The sequence below is a fragment of the Macaca mulatta genome, chromosome 10, assembly GCF_049350105.2.
Source record: "Macaca mulatta isolate MMU2019108-1 chromosome 10, T2T-MMU8v2.0, whole genome shotgun sequence".
In the NCBI taxonomy this organism is placed as follows: Eukaryota; Metazoa; Chordata; class Mammalia; order Primates; family Cercopithecidae; genus Macaca; species Macaca mulatta.
The window spans coordinates 18,038,958-18,058,604 of NC_133415.1; the positions used below are offsets into that span (position 1 = coordinate 18,038,958).

At 43.8% G+C, this 19,647-nt stretch overlaps 1 protein-coding gene and 1 long non-coding RNA gene across 29 annotated transcripts in view; both read left to right on the forward strand.

Annotated features, from left to right (window-relative positions):
- Positions 1-19,647, forward strand: part of LARGE1 (LARGE xylosyl- and glucuronyltransferase 1) — a 634,395-nt gene that overhangs the window by 426,192 nt on the left and 188,556 nt on the right.
- On the forward strand, positions 329-18,502 carry LOC144331776 (uncharacterized). Its single transcript, XR_013399198.1, has 2 exons — positions 329-369; positions 15,002-18,502. It is a non-coding gene; the product is annotated as an uncharacterized LOC144331776 (long non-coding RNA).

Consider the following 19,647-nt stretch of genomic DNA (forward strand, 5'->3'; position numbering starts at 1 on the left):
TCCTGTGCTGCACCATGATCGTGCCATCTCAGGTCACATGCCCATTCCTTAAACAATCGTTATAGCTAAATAAGTGGATAATTGCCGACTGCCTTAGTTAGACAGGGCCCGTATTTTGAACACGGATGAGGTTAGTTCCATCTAAACCTAACAGTTGTCACAAAATGAGAGAAGAGAGTAGGAAATAGGAGGAAACTGTAAGCACTAGCCGGCTACAGGCACCTTCCTGGGGCATGCTAATCCTGTTCAAGGCAGAAAGCCCTGGGCTTGGGTTCCACTCTGACCCTAGAGTCCACTCTGCTACTAAGCACAGCCTCATGATGTGGAAGGTAGCAGGTAAACTGCAGTATCAAAGAGGCTGCTCCAGATGTCTGTCATCCCAAAAATCATATACACAATTGCCTTTAAAGCCACAAGAGTCTCTGTTTTATACTGTGTTATCTATTTATTTATATTTATTTATTTATTTATTTATTTTTTGAGACGGAGTCTCGCTGTGTCGCCCAGGCTGGAGTGCAGTGGCGCGATCTCGGCTCATGCAACCTCCGCCTCCCGGGTTCACACTGTTCTCCTGCCTCAGCTTCCCGAGTAGCTGGGACTACAGGTCCCCCGCCACCGCGCCCGGCTAACTTTTTTGTATTTTTGGTAGAGATGGGGTTTCACTGTGTTAGCCAGGATGGTCTCGATCTCCTGACCTCGTGATACGCCCGCCTCGGCCTCCCAAAGTGCTGGGGTTACAGGCGTGAGGCACTGTGAGTAGGGCATATTCTTTATAAAAAATAAAGCAGGCCAGTAGGATACGCCCTACTATCCTCTATTAGTACTCATCTTATTTACATGATTTGGAAGTGTATGGGATTGTTGGCTTGTTCTGAAAATTAAATCAACTCTGAAAGGGAAAGATATGCCAACGCTTACGTGTTTAGAAGAGTATGTTTTAGGATCTGAGGGCAGTTCCAAAACCCTTGGCTGCTGCAGTGGTAATTTTAACAATAGCACCGTCGTTAATATATGTATCCAGCCTCCTTGATGACTGTTCTGGAGAAGAAAATGTTCTAATCACAGCTTGCTTTTTCCTACCAAGTCATTCTAAAAAGTTCTAGAGATTATTTTAAGAGAACAGCCGTGCCTGAAGGCCTGTTACTGTTATTTGAGGCTGAAGGAAATCTTGCAGTTTGCAAAATAAATTAAATCTGAACCTTCCCCTCCACTATGGGGCCAGGGATGAGGCACAATTCCATTTCCGCCCCCCAGCTTTCTTATCTGAAAAATAAACACCCCTGCACAGTGGCTCGCACTTGTAATCCCAGCACTTTGGGAGGCCGAGGTGGATGGATCACTTGAGGCCAGGAATTCAAGACCAGCCTAACCAACATGCCAAAACCCCGTCTCTACTAAAAATACAAAAAACATTTAGCTGGGCACAGTGTTACACGTCTGTAATCACAGCTACTCGGGAGGCTGAGGCACGAGACTCACTTGAACACAGGAGGCGGAGGTTGCAGTGAGCCAAGATCATACCACTGCATTCCAGCCTGAGCGACAGAGCAAGACTGTCTCAAAAATAAATAAATGAATAAATAAATAGACAAGTAAATAAATGAAAAGTAAGCACCCCGTAACCCTTGCTTTGTACAGTATAGATGAACTGAGGTCAAGTACGCAAAAGCTCTTCTAAACCACTGAGACGCCAGTAATATAGAATCGTTATCATTAGCATTAGTTACTTATACGAACTACAGTTATTTAGCAGAGTGTTAGTAAATAGTTAGAAGTCATTAATAATATATTGATGCCTTATTCTACAAGAAGAGTTACTGTCTTTTATTGAACAAGTACTGGACACTTTGTATGTTTTGTCACATCGAATTGACAAGAATATAGCCCTAAGCTTCTGGCAGTGATCTTATGTGAATCATCTCTGCTGCAGCACAAGACTCTTTTTAGACACTGTGCAGAATAATTATGAGAGCTGGTATTTACATAGCCGTTACTCTGGGCCAGTCACCATAAGGCAGGCATTGTTATTTTTGTCCCTAGTTGATAGTGAAGAAACTGAGACATGGAGTGGTCATTTCATTTGCCTAAGAAAATAGCAGGCTGGGTGTGTTGGCTCACATCTGTAATCCCAGCACTTTGGGAGGCCCAGGTGGGTGGATCACTTGAGGTCAGGAGTTTGAGACCAGCCTTGCCAACTTAGTGAAACCCTATCTGTACTAAAAATACAAAAATGAGCCAGACATGATGGTGTGCACTTGTAGTCCCAGCTATTTGGGAGGCTGAGGCAGGAGGATCACTTGAACCACGGAGTCAGAGGTTGCAGTGAGCCAAGATTGCACCACTGTACTCCACACCCTGGGTGACAGAGTGAGACTCTATCTCAAAAGAAAAGAAAATAGCAGAACTAGTTTTCCAACTTCTCAGTCTTTCTCCTGAGTCTGGAATTTGAGTCCCTGCATATACTGCCCTTCCAAGTATAAGATTTCTTCAGAAAGAGCCTGTTTTTATGAACAAGATCCCAAACAAAAATAAACAGAAAGCAAAAGTAAAATGAAAAAGATAAACCGAACAATGTTGAATTTATTATTTACTTTCTGATAGGCAAGAGAACAGATGCCAGTGTAAAAATTTACTGAGTGCATCCCAAAGAGAAAAGTTAGGAGTTTTTAAGTACAAAAGTGGGATGAAAGAGGTGGAATGAGAGATTGAGTCTGAAAACTGTTTTCTGGGCAAGACAGAATAGTTCATAGGTTTGTACAAAGTTGTGGAAAACAATAGCATAGTTCATTAGCCAGAAAAGAAGAATGTTTCTTTAGTCCTGTCGTAGTCCGTTCAGGCGACTAACAACATAGTGTAAACTGAATGGCTCATAAACAGAAATGTATTTCTCACAGTCCTGGAGGCTGGGAAGTTCAAGTTGCTGGCAGACCCGGGTTGGTGTCTGGTAATTGCCATTTTCCTGGTTTGTGGATTACCCTTCTCGCTGTGTCGTTACTTGGTGGAAGGGGCAAGGTAGTTCTCTGGGGCCTCTTTTATAAGGGCATTAATCTCACTAATGAGGACTCCGCCCTCCTGACATTATCACTCACTGTGATGGTTAAAATTGAGTGTCACCTTGATTGGATTGAAGGACGGAAAGTATTGTTCCTGGGTGTGTCGATGAGGGTGTTGCCAACGAGATTAACATTTGAGTCAGTGGCCTGGGAAAGACAGACCCACCCTCAATCTGGGTGGCGACAGTCTAATCAGCTGCCAGCACGGCCAGAATAAAAGCAGGCAGAAGAACGTGGAAAGACTAGACTAGTTTAGCCTTCTGGCCTCCATCTTCCTCCTGTGCTGGATGCTTCCTGCCCTCCAACGGTGGACTCCAAGTTCTTCAGCTTTGGGGCTCGGACTGGCTTCCTTGCACCTTAGCTTGTTGACGGCCTATTATGGGAACTCAACTTGTGATTGGGTGAGTCAACACTCCTTAATAAACTCCGCTTTATAGAAACATCTATCCTATTAGTTCCGTCCCTCTAGAGGACCGTGACTAATACACTCACAGAGGTCCCACCTGCTAATACCACCACACTGAGGACTAGGTTTCCACAGAGGAGTTTGGAGGAACACAGACACTCAGACCACAGCAGATCCAGTTAGAGTCTGCCATGATCATGATCCCTTCGTGGTTTCAGCTGTTTCAAAGCAGTCGCATTGAAATACAAACTTTAGTTTTTTTGTTTTGTTTTGTTTTGTTTTGAGACAGGGTCTCGCTCTGTCACCCAGGCTGGAGTACAGTGGTGCGATCTCAGCTCACTGCAACCTCTGCCTCCCAGGTTCGAGCAATTCTTCTGCCTCAGCCTCCCGAGTAGCTGGGATTACAAGTGCATGCCACCATGCCCAGCTAATTTTTGTATTTTTAATAGAGACAGGGTTTCACCATGTTGGCCAGGCTGGTCTCGAACTCCTGACCTAGTGATCAGCCCACCTGGGCCTCCCAAAGTGCTGGGATTACAGGCGTGAGTCACCACGCCCAGCCAAACTTTAGTTTTGCTGTGTCCTGGGCAAGTGCTGCAGGAGATGGAAAACTTGTTTTTACACTATATAGCATGCACTGCATAAGGCGACCAAGGCAGTCAAGGGCTTGGGAGAGCATAAATAAGCAAGATAATTCAGATAGCAGTCGGTGCTATGAAAGATGTAAGACTGCAACATGATGGAGACTCAAAGGGAAATTCAAAGGATGAGAAGCTTCCACCAAGAGAAGATGCTGAGGAAGTGTACTAAGCAGAGGGAAGAAGGATGCAAAGGAGAGAGCCTGTGATGTTTGATGGAGAGAAAGGCGGCCTCTGTGTGTGTGTGTGTGGGTGGGTGGGAAAGAGAGTGTTAGACAGTGGAATCATGTTCACGTGGGCCTTGCTGATGAATTGTGAGGAGAGAATAGAGGGAACGAGGAAATCAGCCGCAGTTCCAGACTGGGATAGCATTACTGAGTGGAGTGTGGCTCTCCCCTTGAGCCCTAGCATGCAGTTATCTGCATAGAGGCAGCGCCGAGAGAGGACAGAGACTTGAGGACAGTTGCCTGCCCTCTCCCAGATTTGCCCTGTGATCCCAGAGAGGCCGATGATCTTTCTTCACTGTGATTTTGCAGAACCTGCAGGCGGTTTGTAAACGGCACTGGCAGAGGAGAAAACAAGACTCAGATTTCTCATTTTAGCTGTGACAGAGATACCAAGTAACCTAGTGGCTTTGAGCGAGTCCTTTAATCTCATGAAACCTCGTGTTTCTCATCTGCAAAATGAGTGTAATCGTAGTTAAGCTGCCTGCCTGCTAGGGTAGTTGTGAATATCAGTTGGGAAAATTGGTGGGAAAAGAATTTGGAACCATTTAAAATACACGAATTGGTAAGGAATCCATCCATGCTATGGATCTAACCAATTAAAACAGAATATGGTGGCGTGATATCTAATCTTTTAATGGAATCATCATCGTTTTCTTCTACCACTTTGAGCACTAACTGTTCGACACCGTGCTGAGCACTTCCACATACATTAAACTTTGTTGTATTAGCAGCAGCTCAGTCACTTCATTCATTTACTTAAGCTATCAAGTAGCATTAAACCAAGGGAAACTTCCTCGGTTAATCTTGACAGCAGAACGAACAGCCCGTCTCCATTTTATGGGTGGGAAAACTGAGGCACATCAGTTCAATTCATTGCCCAGGACCCAATAACCTGTAAGTGGAAAAATTCCAGATCCACACCCAGAATTTTTTGGCTTCAGAGCTCATTAAAGACCATATGCAAAGCTTTCTCTCAGCAAAGCTTTATACAGCTGTTGAGCATCAGTGCCGTCTATAAATTAGCTCGTGTTCAAACTTGGCATCTGTGCTGAAGAGCTTAAAAAGTTAATTTCTCGGCCGGGCGCCGTGGCTCACGCCTGTAATCCCAGCACTTTGGGAGGCCAAGGGGGGCGGATCACAAGGTCAGGAGATCAAGACCACAGTGAAACCCCGTCTCTACTAAAAATACAAAAAATTAGCCGGGCACGGTGGTGGGCGCCTGTAGTCCCAGCTACTCTGGAGGCTGAGGCAGGAGAATGGCGTGAACTCGGGAGGCAGAGCTTGCAGTGAGCCGAGATCCGGCCACTGCACTCCAGCTTGGGTGACAGAGCGAGACTCCGTCTCAAAAAAAAAAAAAAAAAGTTAATTTCTCGTGTTTGTCCTTGGACCTGTGTTAGCCAGAGAGTGGGCATCGCCTTGCACAAAGTAGCACCTTTTAAATGAGAGCCTTCACTCAAGATTGAGCAACTGCTGCATACTTTGCAAATAGAAAGTATCTTATGACTGCCACCCAGTCGGAAGACGGAGAGCCCTTGTCAGCACCTGGGTTTGGAGGGCCTCTTAATTATTTCAGGAGTCTGGGCACACTGATACTTATTAGCTTTGTACTATGCAGATGTGGGCCACAGAGGCTGAGTACTTCGACTCATTGTTGAAAATCAAGGATCTTGAGTGCAGCTGTGTGGCTATGAATCCCAGCCCCAGGACATCCCAACTGGGTCACCTTGGAAAAGTGGTTCAGTCCCTCTGGCTGCAGTTTCCTCATCTGCAAAATGGGTATGATCGTACTGCCTACTTCATAGGGTTGTTGCTGGTATGGGGGTGGATGCTGATTTGGAACTATCCACATAAATAAAGCGTATTGCCCAATACTTGGACCAGCACTCAGACTCCGCTGTCATCACCATTAGGCTGAACCATTTTGTCACCTCCACAAATGTCAGATGTGGACATATTCAAAAACATCATGCTCAGGCCAGGCGCGGTGGCTCACACCTGTAATCCCAGCACTTTGGGAGGCCAAGGCGGGAGGATCACCTGAGGTCAGAAGTTCGAGACCAGCCTGGCCAACATGGTGAAACCCCATCTCTACTAAAAATACAAAAATTAGCCGGGCGTAGTGGTGTGCGCCTGTAATCCCAGCTTCTCGGGAGGCTGAGGCAGGAGAATTGCTGGAACCCGGGATGCAGGGGTTGCAGTGAGCCGAGATGGTGCCGCTGCACTCCAGCCTGGGCAATAGAGCAAGACTCTGTCTCAATTTAAAAAAAAAAAAAAAAAAGCAGCCCACCATGCTTGTAGGGATATCCATTTGGACAGAGATAGTTTTAACAGGAAGGAATTTGAAAGAGGACCCTCGAGTTATGTACCAGAGCACTACTACTCTTCTCACTTACACAGGCATTAAGCACAATTTTGACTTCAATGGGATACTCTGATAATTTATCTTTTGTCCTGCAAATGGATTGTTAGAGAGGAAGCATCACCGTAGAGTGTGTTGCCTTTCAAAACAGGGTACACATTGCCCACCCCCACCGCCCACATTTCCCTCCTGCCCTGCTGTGGAGATTCGGTTTTTGTTAGATACTGTTCAAAGTGCCCAGGACAAGGACAGGACGTCCTTCCATATGAAAGTAATTTAAAACATTTTTTTTTCAGTTAGCACACAAACAACCATATTATGAGGTAAAATTTAAAATGTGCACAATTGATTAAAAATGGAGACTTCAAAGAAATCACTGGCTCATTGGCAGGCTAATTTGGGCTGTATATTCATTCTCAAGGGCTCTTGGGAATTGTGTAAACGAAAGAATTTGCAAAGCTCTGGGAGCTTACAGCCTGTGCCTTCAGACAGACCAGCGCTGAGTCCCCACTCTGCTTCCTGTTTGCTGTGCAACTGGAGTTTGTTACTTAGAGGCTTAGTTTCCTCTGCTGAAAATCAAGATACCACTTTCCATTTCAAAGGGTTTTGGGGGACAAAGGAGATGCACAGATGTAAAGGGAGAGTGCGGTGCCCAGGAGGTGGTTTGCAGCCATTGTCATCCCCCCCCCACTCCTTTGCCTTCACTTGAAAGATGCAAACGCGTCATTGGCAATGTTCCACACAGAACAGACATTGGATAATCAAGATGGGCCTGCTTCCTGCCTGGACTTTGGACCGTGCGGCCCCAGCTCCTTGCTCTTTGTGCCTCTCAGCTATAGGGGCTTCATCTGGGAGCTTGGAGTGTCACCATGCCTCCCTTGCATCTCCCGGGATGATGCATTGGCTCATCTGTCACCTGCCAGTGGCCGACAAGGCTCTATCAGTCTTGCTGTTACCTATTTATCTACCTGCTTTTTCTTCTTTCTGTCATCACTCATTTAGTAATTCAACACTATTCTGGCACCCACTCTATTCAGAACACTGCCAGTGACACTTCTGTATCTTTCTATTTTGAAATATTCCATGAAACTCTTCTTACCATTTATGGAGCCATACAGTCACATCAAGGGGTTGGCCTTTCATCTCTGCAAAAATTTTGCATTTCAGCTGCCTCAGGAATGGTTTTCTTTTCCCCCTGACCTTGCCTTTATTCCATAGTAATTTAGCCACATCTTGAATTCCTCGTCTTTTCTGTTTGAGTTTGACAGTTGTATTTTGTTTCAGCTATGCAGCACTAGCCTTCAAGACTGATAAATTCATACTATTCCAAAGCTTTTAGCCCCTACCCAATGCTGGGCACAAAAATGGGGTTATAAGACTGACTTATGATTGAGTTCCAATTTCAGATTAAGTGTCTTATTGTCTAGGCAGAGCCCCTCATGATTTCTCTTCCATAGGCAAAGAGCTGAGGCTCAGGAGAAATCCAGCCAACCAACATTTTAATTAAAAGGAAGTTTTGAGAAGATTCTTGCATCTTCAGAATTTTCTCTCACCTTGAAGTGAGCGTTGAGCATTGTCTTTTAAATTATTGAATCTGGGCTGGATGGGATAGCTCAGTCGGGAAAATGCATTCATCTTTTTTAACTACTTTTATCAGAGGTTCTGTCTGACTCTCCATGCATGTGGGTATAATGACCCCAACCTCTTTCTAGCTGTATGCAGTTATATGTAAAACCGCTTCCTGCTCTTTCCTACGTAAAAATTCTTGCACTGCATTTTTACATTATTACAGGTAGTAGGTGGCCAGCTATCAGGAAACAGCATTTTAGTGCCCTCGAGCTTTTAGAATGTCCCTAAATTTGGAGTTAGGCATAGAGCACCAATACTATTAACAATTTCATATACTGTGTACCAACACTGTCATCTTAAGAGATGTATGTCCACTCAACTGCCCTCGAAGCAGCTTTGTGTTGTCCTAATTGTACAAGAGAAGATCCTGAGACCAAAGATGCGTCTGGCTAAGATGGTCTCAACAGCAATTGAAGGGGGATGTTTGGGTATCAGGCTCAGTTTTGTCTGACTGGGTTGCTGAAATTCTTGCCACTTTCTCCCAGAAAACATGGAGGGAACAATAAAGAGAAAAACAGGAATAAGAGACAAGAGTGCCCAGGAAATTGGTGACAATGGTAGGAAGAGGTGAAAAACGGAGAAAACTCAAGAAGTGGAGCAGCTCTACAGCTCAGGGTCACGGGCAAAGAGCTACCGAAGTGTCAGTCCTATGGGTTTTGAAGACAAAGCATCTCCACCATATTTGAATATAGAGAGTGTCAGAGATGATGTAAAGAGTCAGTAACTGCCTCTAACTCGGGGCAATGCCTTCAAATGTGAACCTTCTCTTTAGTGAGCAGGGAAGCTGTATGGGATTCCCAGGTCCTGTGGCATCCACTATCAGATTGATCTTATTCTAGTTGGAGACTAAAATCAGAAGTGCTGCAGCAGTGTACTGGATAATGAATGGAGTGATGTAGTTAGAAAACAGTTGGCATACAAATAATTCTATTTAGTGTAGTAATAGTTATAGAAACAACACATATTTACTGAGCCGTTTTCATGTTCTTGGCACCGTGCTAAACACTTTCCATGCACTATTTCATTTAAATTGCACTATTCCATTTAAATAACACCTCAGTCCTTTGTGAGAGATGAATGAGGTGGAAAGAAAATAAGGACAAAATGACAGGGATTCCTCTTCATTCTCTGGTAGGGAAGTGGGGCAGGGTTCATGGTTGATGTTCCATGGAGCTTCTGGCGTGAGTAAATGAAGATGGATACGACGCAGTCCCAGCCCTTCAGTAATGTGAACTTGGTAGGAATAACTTACCCAAATATGTAAATATGATGTAATATTGCAGAATACTAGATTAATCAAGTTCTTTACAATTTACAATGATCCAGTTGAGGGAGCAAGTAATTATGCCTGAGCAGAGCACCACCCCCACCCCCACCCCCACCCCCACCCCCCACCAGCTCCAGAAGGAAAGTGCTGCTGGAGTCAGGAGTTGGAAAAGAAGGAGGAAGTGGCCAGGGATACAAGGCAAGGAAACTGTGTTCTAGCAAAACAATAAGATGTGCATGTGAAGTCACTGCCTTCCCCGGGATAGGGACCCTCTTTGGAAACGGCAACACCACCCAGCCCAGCCCCATCTACCCTTGTTAATGTCCCCTTAGCACTTCCGTTCATCTGAGCACCTGCAGTGTGGTGTTTGCTTCTTGTTTCTCTCTGCCACTAGGATGTCAGCTCCCTCAAGCCAGAACTTTGTTTTGTTCATTGTTTCTATTAGTTCGTTTTCACGCTGCTGATAACGACACACCTGAGACTGGGTAGTTTATAAAGAAAAAGAAGGTTTAATGGACTCACAGTTTAATGGACTCACAGTTCCATATGGCTGGGGAGGCCTCACAGTCATGGCAGAAGGGGAAAGGCACATCTTACATGGTGGCAGACAAGAGAATGAGAGCCAACCGAAAGGGGAAACCTGTTCTAAAACCATCAGATCTTGTGAGGTGTATTCACTACCACAGGAACAGTATGGGGGAAACCACCTCCATGATTCAATTTTCTCCCACTGGGTCCCTCCCACAACACATAAAAATTATGGGAGCTACAATTCAAGATGAGATTTGGATGGGGACACAGCCAGACCCTATCATTGTCCTCACCCCAGCTCTCAGAACGCTGGCCTGCACATAGTAAAGTGTTCAATAAACATTTCTTGAATGAATGAATGACAGTTGGAAAAGACTTGGGAAGGTAACATCTACATATAAAGAAAGTTGCCCTCTTTCCTCTCCCTCCACCACCACGCGTTTTGTGATCTTCGTAGCACCTATCACCATTTGGCATTGTGTACCTTAAATATTTATTTTTCTGCTGCCTGTTTTCTCCTGCTACAGTATAAGCTCCACGAGGATAGGCACCTGACTTTGCATTCTGTTTTCTTCACCTCTGTCACCTCAGTACCTAGCGTCATATGTAGACATAGAAGCAGTTGATAAATATTTGTGGAATGAATGAATGACCAAATGAGACGACTGCTGGCGGATTGAGCAGACAGGGGGAGGTGGTGAACTACAGGTAGGTTGTGAAGGGGGTCACGACTTCTTCGGAGTTGGCAGCCGAGATCGGGGTGGCAGAAATCCCAGTTCATGTTGCTCAGAAGAGAATCAAGGCCGTGTCCCCTTGTTCTAATTCTGCACACCAGTTACTGTTCATGGCACCCGGGAATGACTTGGGCCAATCACTGAGTTTGTGGTGATCACGCAAGGATATTTGGGACTGTCTTGAGAAAACCGATGATCCTATGCCAAGCCAAGGACTTCGATAGGTACTCCAGGGAAAGGATTGCTTTGTGAAGTTTTTGAAGTTGGGTGTTGTGATTACATTTGCACTTCATAAGGAGCATTTGGTGTGGTCCCAGGGGGATTTAGAGAGGTAGGTTATGTCTGGAATGATGACTCCTCGCATCTTGGAATATTATAAAGCATTTCCCCAGATCATGATGATTAGCACGTGATTTATTTTGGGGAAACTCTTCCTTTAGTGCTAGGTTATTAGAATTAACATTGTCAGGGCACATGGTAGTAGGTGAGCCATTTGGCTTATGGGAATGGATTCTGTATGACTTTTTAATGTCTTTATTTTTATCTTTACTAATTAGTAAGATACAATACTTCTGAATGGGGCTGAACTGTTAGTAACCATAGCTACTAAAGCTGTCCTGTGAAACCATCCAAATACCCCAGAAAGTACTTAAGACAGCCTCAAAATGAGAACAGCCTCACTCTGTTAGCCATGAAAAATTATTGAAAACATGCCAACATTTTACAAACCTCCATGGAATTGACTCTCTTGCCTTCTCGTTCACTTTCTCTTATTTCTCCTCCCATGTCTTATTTTCCATCCCTAAGCTCTGTCCAACATAACTTTCTGGACTGATGGAAATGTTTTACATCTGCGCTGTTTGATATGGTAACCACTACCATGTGGTCACTGAGCACGGGAGATGTGCCTGGCATGAATGAAGAACTGAGTTTTAATTTAATCTGAGTTTGATTAATTATGTAAATTTAAATTGCCACATGTGGCTAGGGGCTGCTATGTTCAACAAGCACAATTCTAGACATTTGGAAGTCAACTGTGTTTGAAATTTCACCAAGTCCTTTGGGCACCAAAGCCTCTTTCTGGGAAACAAATGGCAAAATTCCTCCCCAGTACTTTCACTCTGAGGCTAACGTGAGTAGCACAATGGAATTAAATAAGATTCTGGTTGATAAGCTGCTTCACACAGTGCCTGGCTTATAGTTAATGCTTAATAAATGATAACAATTATTTAATCTTCATGGCAAGCCTAAAGGGAGATATCATGATCTCTATTTTGCAGATAGGGAAACAGAAACTCAGTTTCACATCAAGTGCTCAAGAGGTCTTGCCGTCATGAGCAGCAGAGCAGAGCTTCCTTGTCGGTGTGTGCTTTCCAGTACGCCAGGCCAAGAAGCAATCTTATTTTCTAGATTTCAGTGAGTTTTATCCTCTTAGTCAGCTAAAGGAGGTCATCTCACCAACAGCACAAGCTCTGCATCCTTTGTGGCAGGTTCTTCGTCTTTCTTGATCAGTAAGTCTACTCACCCTGCGAGATGGATAGGCACTTTCTCTGATTACCCAGCTTGGCAGCTGGAGGAAATGCCTTTACAACTAAAGTACTCTCCAAAGGTCCTGCCTTGAGAAACTCATGAGCCGGAAAAGCAAGCAGAGGAGTAGATACTGGGGAGAAGGACCTTAGGCTGCTGTCAAGAAACCCATTAGACTGATGCAAATCAGAATGAGAGGGTGGAGATCAGGGAATTCAGCAGACCTGTGGTGAGGACAGGAGGCAGCTTTCCAGCTCCTGATGCTAGTGAATTGCATCTTTCTCACCAGTTTGAATGAGACTCTTTATCCCGATTGCCTGAATCAGTGTCTTGTTGATGGTACAGGCACAGTAATTATCCATCAGATGGATGAACAGGTGAATGAATGAATAATTTGATAAGCATAAGTTTACTGTTGCCCTGAAGCACACTCCTTCTTAAGGGGGTGGGGGGCGGGGGGAAGCTTGCTCCTGCAAGCTTGCAGCAATCCAAAAGGGCTAGAGAATAGACTTAGGCTGCAGTCAGTCATCCAGAGCGAATGTAAAAAGGAATATTCGCATCTGCAATTTGGATCTAGCCTTTTGATAAAAGTCACAGAATTACAATAAGAGCACAGTTATATAACCCAGTAAACAGCTTTGACAGAGACCTAGATATGTTCTTCTAAATGTGTTGCAGAAGTTTCAGCCTCAGATATCTGAGGATTCTGCAACCTTCAAGCCAAGTTTGGGGGGCGAGAGCCGGAGACACTCATCCAGGTCCTCTCTCTCCATCAGAGGGACAAGGAGAAAGCAACAGGAGTCAATGAAGACGGCTAGATCAACAGCAGATTGTGTAATTCCCATTGGATTGGTGAAGTTTGATGGTTGCCAAAGTGGTATTTAAATAAGAATTGGATGAATTCTGTGAAAATTAACTCCCCTGCCTTTTGGTGCTCTTTTTCTCCCTCTCTCTGAAGTTGCAGTTAATTTCCCCAATGGATTTACTCAGTCTTTTCCTGGTGCTCGCGCTCGCGCTCTCTCTCTCTCTCTCTCTCTCTCTCTCTCTCTCTCTCTCTCCCCTATTTAGTCCTGCTGAGTCTGCCATGCCATTTTAGGTGCTCTCCATGCTTGATTTTGATGCTCTGTTTGAGATTCCTGGGCTGATTAGCCAATTGATAAAAGTAATGAGATAATCTAAGCAAAAGCACTTTGTAAACTGTCAAGTCCTGCACCAATGGAAGGAGGGATAGGTGATCAGATCCTGCTTTCTGTGGCTTTGGGCTAGAGCCCCAGGAACTTCATGCTGTCTTCTCTCTAGACGCTGTATCATCTCACTGAACAAAGAGATGGAAGTGCCTTCAGACACCACCCACACCCCGCCCTCTCATTTCTATCAGTGCGAAACTGAGGCTCAGAGTGGGCAAGCCACATGCCCTGGATCACCCAGAGAGTTAGCAGCAGAGCTGACACTGAGAGCCAAGTCTCAGAATATCTTTCCTCTTCTTCCCTTTGCTGGCAGAAGTGCCAGGGAGCACATCTGCAAGGCCATTGTCCTGAGCGATGGTCCTTGTCTCTACGAGTGATTTACTGTTGTGAAAGAGAAGCACCTGCTCTTCTTGAGATAATCAGGGCTTATGTATCCCTGGGCCCCAGAGGTATAGCAGCAAACAAAGCAGACAAATTTCTGCCCACATGGAGCTTCTGTTCTCCCCTGGGGAAATACGTAAATGTATATATAGTATGTCAGATGGTGATACGAGCCATGGTGGAAAATAAAGCTGAGTAAGTGCGGTTGAGAGTGTGAGGGGAGAGGCGATGCTGTGTTAAATGGGGGTGTGGATCAGAGTGGCCTCACGGATAATGTGTCATTGGAACTGATGGTTGAATTTGGGAGATGATCTAACTTAGAACCTAATTTGGTAGAAATCAGGACAAGAGTTTAAAAACAACTGAACATCTAAATGACAGAAAGTCCTGGAATATTCACTAAAATGTTAACCATCCCAGTCTCTAGTTAATGGGATTACAGTTATGTCTAGTTTTGTATATTTTTATTTCCTAAATTTCCTGCAAGGAACATGTATTCCTTTTTTTATTTAAAAAAAAAAATGACTCCCCAGCACTTTGGGAGGCTGAGGCGGGCGGATCACCTGAGGTCGGGAGTTCAAGACCAGCCTGACCAACATGGTGAAACCCGGTCTCTACTAAAAATACAAAAATTAGCTGGGTGTGGTGGCACATGCCTGTAATCCCATCTACTCAGAAGGCTGGGGCAGGAGAATTGCTTGAACCTGGGAGGCAGAGGTTGCAGTGAGCCGAGATCGTGCCACTGCACTTCAGCCTGGGCAACAGAGCGAGACTCTCTGAAAACAAACAAACAAACAAAAGACTCAGATCAGGCGCGGTGGCTCACGCCTGTAATCCTAACACTTTGGGAGGCCAAGGCAGTCAGATTGCCTGAGCTAAGGAGTTCGAGACTAGCCTAGCTAACATGGCAAAACCCAGTCTCTACTAAAAATACAAAAAAATTAACCGGGCGTGGTGGTAGGAACCTGTAATCCCAGCTACTCAGGAGGCTGAGGCAGGAGAATCTCTTGAACCCTGAAGTTGGAGCTTGCACTGAGCCAAGATCGTGCCACTGCACTCCAGCCTGGGCGACAGAGCGATACTCTGTCAAAAACAAACAAATGAACAAACAAAAAAAAAACCTCATTAATTACTTTGGGTGAGTGGATATCACTCTAGGACAATAAGTGACAATAGTGACAATTGTGGCAATAGTGTCACAAAAGTGACAATAAGGAAGAATGGGTAAGAGAGGTCAGAGGATGTGAAGAGGAAGAGAGACTGAACAGAAATAACCAGACGTGGTGGGGGGGCATGGCTTTAGTCCTGATGCTGTACTTATTGACAGACGGTCGCAAAACAATTTGGAGGAAAGAAAGTAAAAGCAACCATTAATTGACTCATTAACTTAAAGTCAGCAAGGCAGTAGAACCCACCACTCTCCTGTCGTGGAAGCACCTCTGTCATGGAGGCCAGAACTCCAGTTTTGAAGCTTTGATCTCCAGAAACAGTCACAGCCCCTCAAAGCCTTCCTGGAAACCCTCCTTTAACATAGCTCTCGCCTGTAAGATGCAGAAACTCTAAGAAGACAGGAAAAGAGGAAATTGATCATCCTTTAACATTTGTTTTCCAGAAACATTATTCTCTTTCCAAGTATGATTCACAATAAGATTTATTGAGTAAGTCCTGTTGCTGCATTTAAATCACGATGACATTGGTTTTAGAATAAGAAAGATTCTTATATAATCATTACGTTGAAACTCCTCAAGGTTAGAGACCTGGCTCATTTTTCTTTGAATCACCGATAGCACCTAGCCCCATAAATATTTATTGATTTTATCAGGAAAGATTGTGTGATGAAGTGAGAGGAACATTAGAACTGTAGCTGACTAATTTTTTAAACCCAGGAACATCAAACTCTTCCCCAAGATGTCTGTTATCCCAGGGTCTTTGTGTATTTGGCGAGGTGCAGCTTTAGAAGGTGTCACGTGTACAACCCAGGTAGATAAATGTATTTGTAGCACTGAGGCCCAGATCACAGCTTTTCACTGTTTACACCCCACACGCTCAAGAAAATTCTAAAAGCGAGTGGCCCACTGTCCTGCCTCTATCGGTTTAACAGAGTGAAGATAATTTAATCGTCCTTTAACGAGGCTGGATCTTCAGTGCCTTGTGGTTATAATTAAGAGCATCAGCGATCATTACCAGCATCCATTATCTCAGCCCCGACCCCTCCTCTTTCGTTCCCCTTGGCTACTTCCTTGCCCACACTCACCTGTCTCTTTCCTTAAATGCCTAGAGCTGCTGTTTGACCATCTTTAACCTGCCTCTTCACTGCCCTTACTCTTTTACCTCCGTCCTTTCTGTCCCCATCTGTTCACCATCACCCTCTCCATCCTCTGGACATGAGAACTCAATAGCCAGTTCCGCATGACACTACCTCTGCCCCCAGCATCAGTGTGTTTCCAAGCTTTGCTGGACTGGTGGTTGCGAGGGGAAGCATTTCCATTAATAAAATGAAATCTTGGATCTCCAGAGTGGCTCTGGAAGTAAAAATACCTTCCTCTCTAAGAGAGAGAGCTGAATGAAAGCTCATATTGGGGTCGTCTGAATTTGACCTTCCCAGGTGAGGCGTCTCTGCCCAGCCTCCAGATGATGCCATGTAACCCTTAGTGCTGTCACTCAAGTGTCAACCAAATGGAAGGCGGACCAGCCAAGACTTTTGAAAAGATTGAAATCTTACAGGTAGAAAGGACATGGAAGAAAACGATAATAGTAAACAGAACACAGGACGCATAACAACAACCTAATGTAGATACACGGCAACGGTTTCTGGAGCTGCATTGGTTGGTTTGCTTCCAAGTCCTGTCCATCCCGCATGAAATCTCTGCTTTCCTGATTTCCCAGCACCAGGTGGAGAAGGTGCCATTTGTACCCCCACCATCCTGGAGCTGCCTCAAGTGCTCAAACTCTTGGCGTTGCCAGGATCTATGGAGCCAACTTTCCATTTTGCTTCCCAACACCCCAATAGGGACAAGAGTCTTTTTTTTAAATAGGGTGCCTACAGTCCATAATAATGTCATTGTACATTTTAAAATAACTGAAAGAGTATAACTGGATTGTTTGGGGTTTTTTATTATTCTACTTTAAGTTCTGGGGTACATGTGCAGAACATGCAGGCTTGTTACGCGTGCCATGGTGGTTTGCTGCGCCCATCATCCCGTCATCTATGTTAGGCATTTCTCCTAATACTATCCCCCTAGCCCCCAACCCCCCAACAGGCCCCAGTGTGTGATGCTCTTTTAACATGCAGTGAGACCCTCCTTTAACAAGCAGGAAGTGGTTTTCCAAATCCAGAAACTGTGAGTCCCTTGAGGATCCCTATTATATTTTGCTCATCCCTGAGACTCCAGTTGCTGGGACAGGGCTCAGCATAGAACACCATAGGTTAATGCCCGATAAATGTGTGAGAAATACAAAAACAGAAGAAAGGAAAAAGGAAAGAGGAGGAGAAAAGCATGAATAACAACACCTTGTATTTGCTAATATTATAGCCATCACCAACCCGTTGCAAGAGGGATAAAGTGCCCAAGAGGTTTTTCTAGGTTATGGCCTTTCTTGCAAGTCAGCTTCCAAGACTCCTGCTTTTGACCTCAAACCAAGTAATTCTACCTAATTCCTGATTCAAATCGGTCATAAAATGTAGCAATCATTTTGATAACATTTAACAGTTCAGGAAGCGCTTTCAGTTAGATTTAAGAGCTAGTTTGTGGAGTACAGTAGATATGATCATGATGGTAATGATATCTGATAGGCAGGAAGAAAGCTGAAAATCAAAGAAGTTGACCTAACTGCCTGGTAGGTAGAAAAGAAGAAACTCTGATGCAGATTTCCTCACTGCAGATTCTTGACTCTGTCTGTGACCTGTATGTCACTCAAAATTTTACTGTCCTAAACGAGGTGGCCACTGCCTGACTTTGCTAAGAGCACTGGTACCAATCTCTTTATGACCAATTTTTACATCGTCTGTTAGCCTCTGTTTCGATTGGGCAGTAGCTCTAATGGGCAATGTTTACCCAGGGAATATCCACCTTGAATGTTGGCAGTTGCTCTAACGGGTGAGGTTTACCCAGGGAATATCTACCTTGAATGAAATCTCTGCTCATCCAACAGATAAATTAGTGATATACTTGCCGTGAATGGTGGTGTTTCTCTCATCTGCCCTAGTATGACTTTACTAGGTACTGTTTGACAAGTAAGAAGCCAAATGAAAAATTCGTAGGGTGCGTAAGAAGAGGTAACAAAACACCATTAAATTTTTGTTTGAAACAAACTACTCTAGAAAACATCTACGCCATAGATTAAAAATCATGGATCAGTATTTCAATGTGTAAAATGTTCCTACAAATCATTTAAAAAATAGAGAGGAGTGGCCCACAGACATGAAGTTTCCTCAATGAAGAAGTAAACCCAAATAAGTCATTTAACACATGAAAAAAACTCTACTTCACAAAGTAAACAAAAACTTGAAAACCAAAGCAGTAATTAAACACTGGCAGTGCTTTAAAAAAAAAAAAAAAGAAATATGTGTGTGTACGTGTGTTTGTGTGTGTGTGTATTTGTGTATCTATAGCACCAATGATAACAAAGGTATGAAAAATATAACTACTTCTCCTTGCTGGAAAAAGTAAAAATCACTAAAGCTTTTTTTTTTTTTTTTTTTTTTTTGCAGGGCAATTTGAAAGTATGTATCTAAGTTTTTAAAATCTGTATATATTTGACACAGTCATTTCATTTCCAGGAAATTTTAAGAGATAAAAATAGGGAGCTTTTAGTATTAATGATAGTGAGGAAATTTTGAAAACATACGCAACTTCCAAAAACAGATACATTTAAATTTAAGTTGTTAAATTTTGATGTATCCATACAATTGAATAACATGGAAATCATACATAAAATGTGGAGTGTCGACATGGGGAAATGTTAATCACATATTTATAGAACAGCTGTTAAGAGTAATTAGGTTATATAGCAATTCTACCATTACCCTGTTTTTGTCAAAATACATATCTGTATATCTAAACACATAATGAAAGTCTAAGATTGCATTATAAAATTATCTCTAAGTGGTACGATTGCAAGTAACTTTTGTTCTTTTTGTGTTTTTTCAAGTGTGCACATTTCATGAAAGGATTTTTTTTGGTTTTGTCATCAGAAATAAAGATAAAACGCATCCAACGTTATTGGAAACATGAAATCTGATTTACTGAGATTTCATGTAATCATGCGGCCCTTGGAGAATGTATACATTACTTAAAGCAGGGCCTGGTTCTCCCCTACCGGAAGAAGGCTGTTTTCTGGAAAATACTCCCTGGGAGGACAGGAACCTCTATGGGGCTCACCTCCCCTCCCTGGGCAGAGAACCAGAGAAGTGAGCAGGAGATTTATACCCGCTTGACTTCTCGTTCATATCCTTTTTGATTAAAAAATACATCAAGACATGAGACGGATGGGAAAACCCATAAAAATTGTTTTACTGCATCATAAAAGGCTTACATTTCTGACATTAGAATCATGAAGGGATTAATTGATGCTGTCACTCTCTGCATTTCTAGCAGAACACACTCTAGCTGGGATGGCGCGGCCCTGCTCCAAGGTCTGTGTGAAGCCGCCCAGGGTACCTGTTCCTTGTGCTTCGGTTGTCATTCACTCTCCTGTGTTCCGTTTAG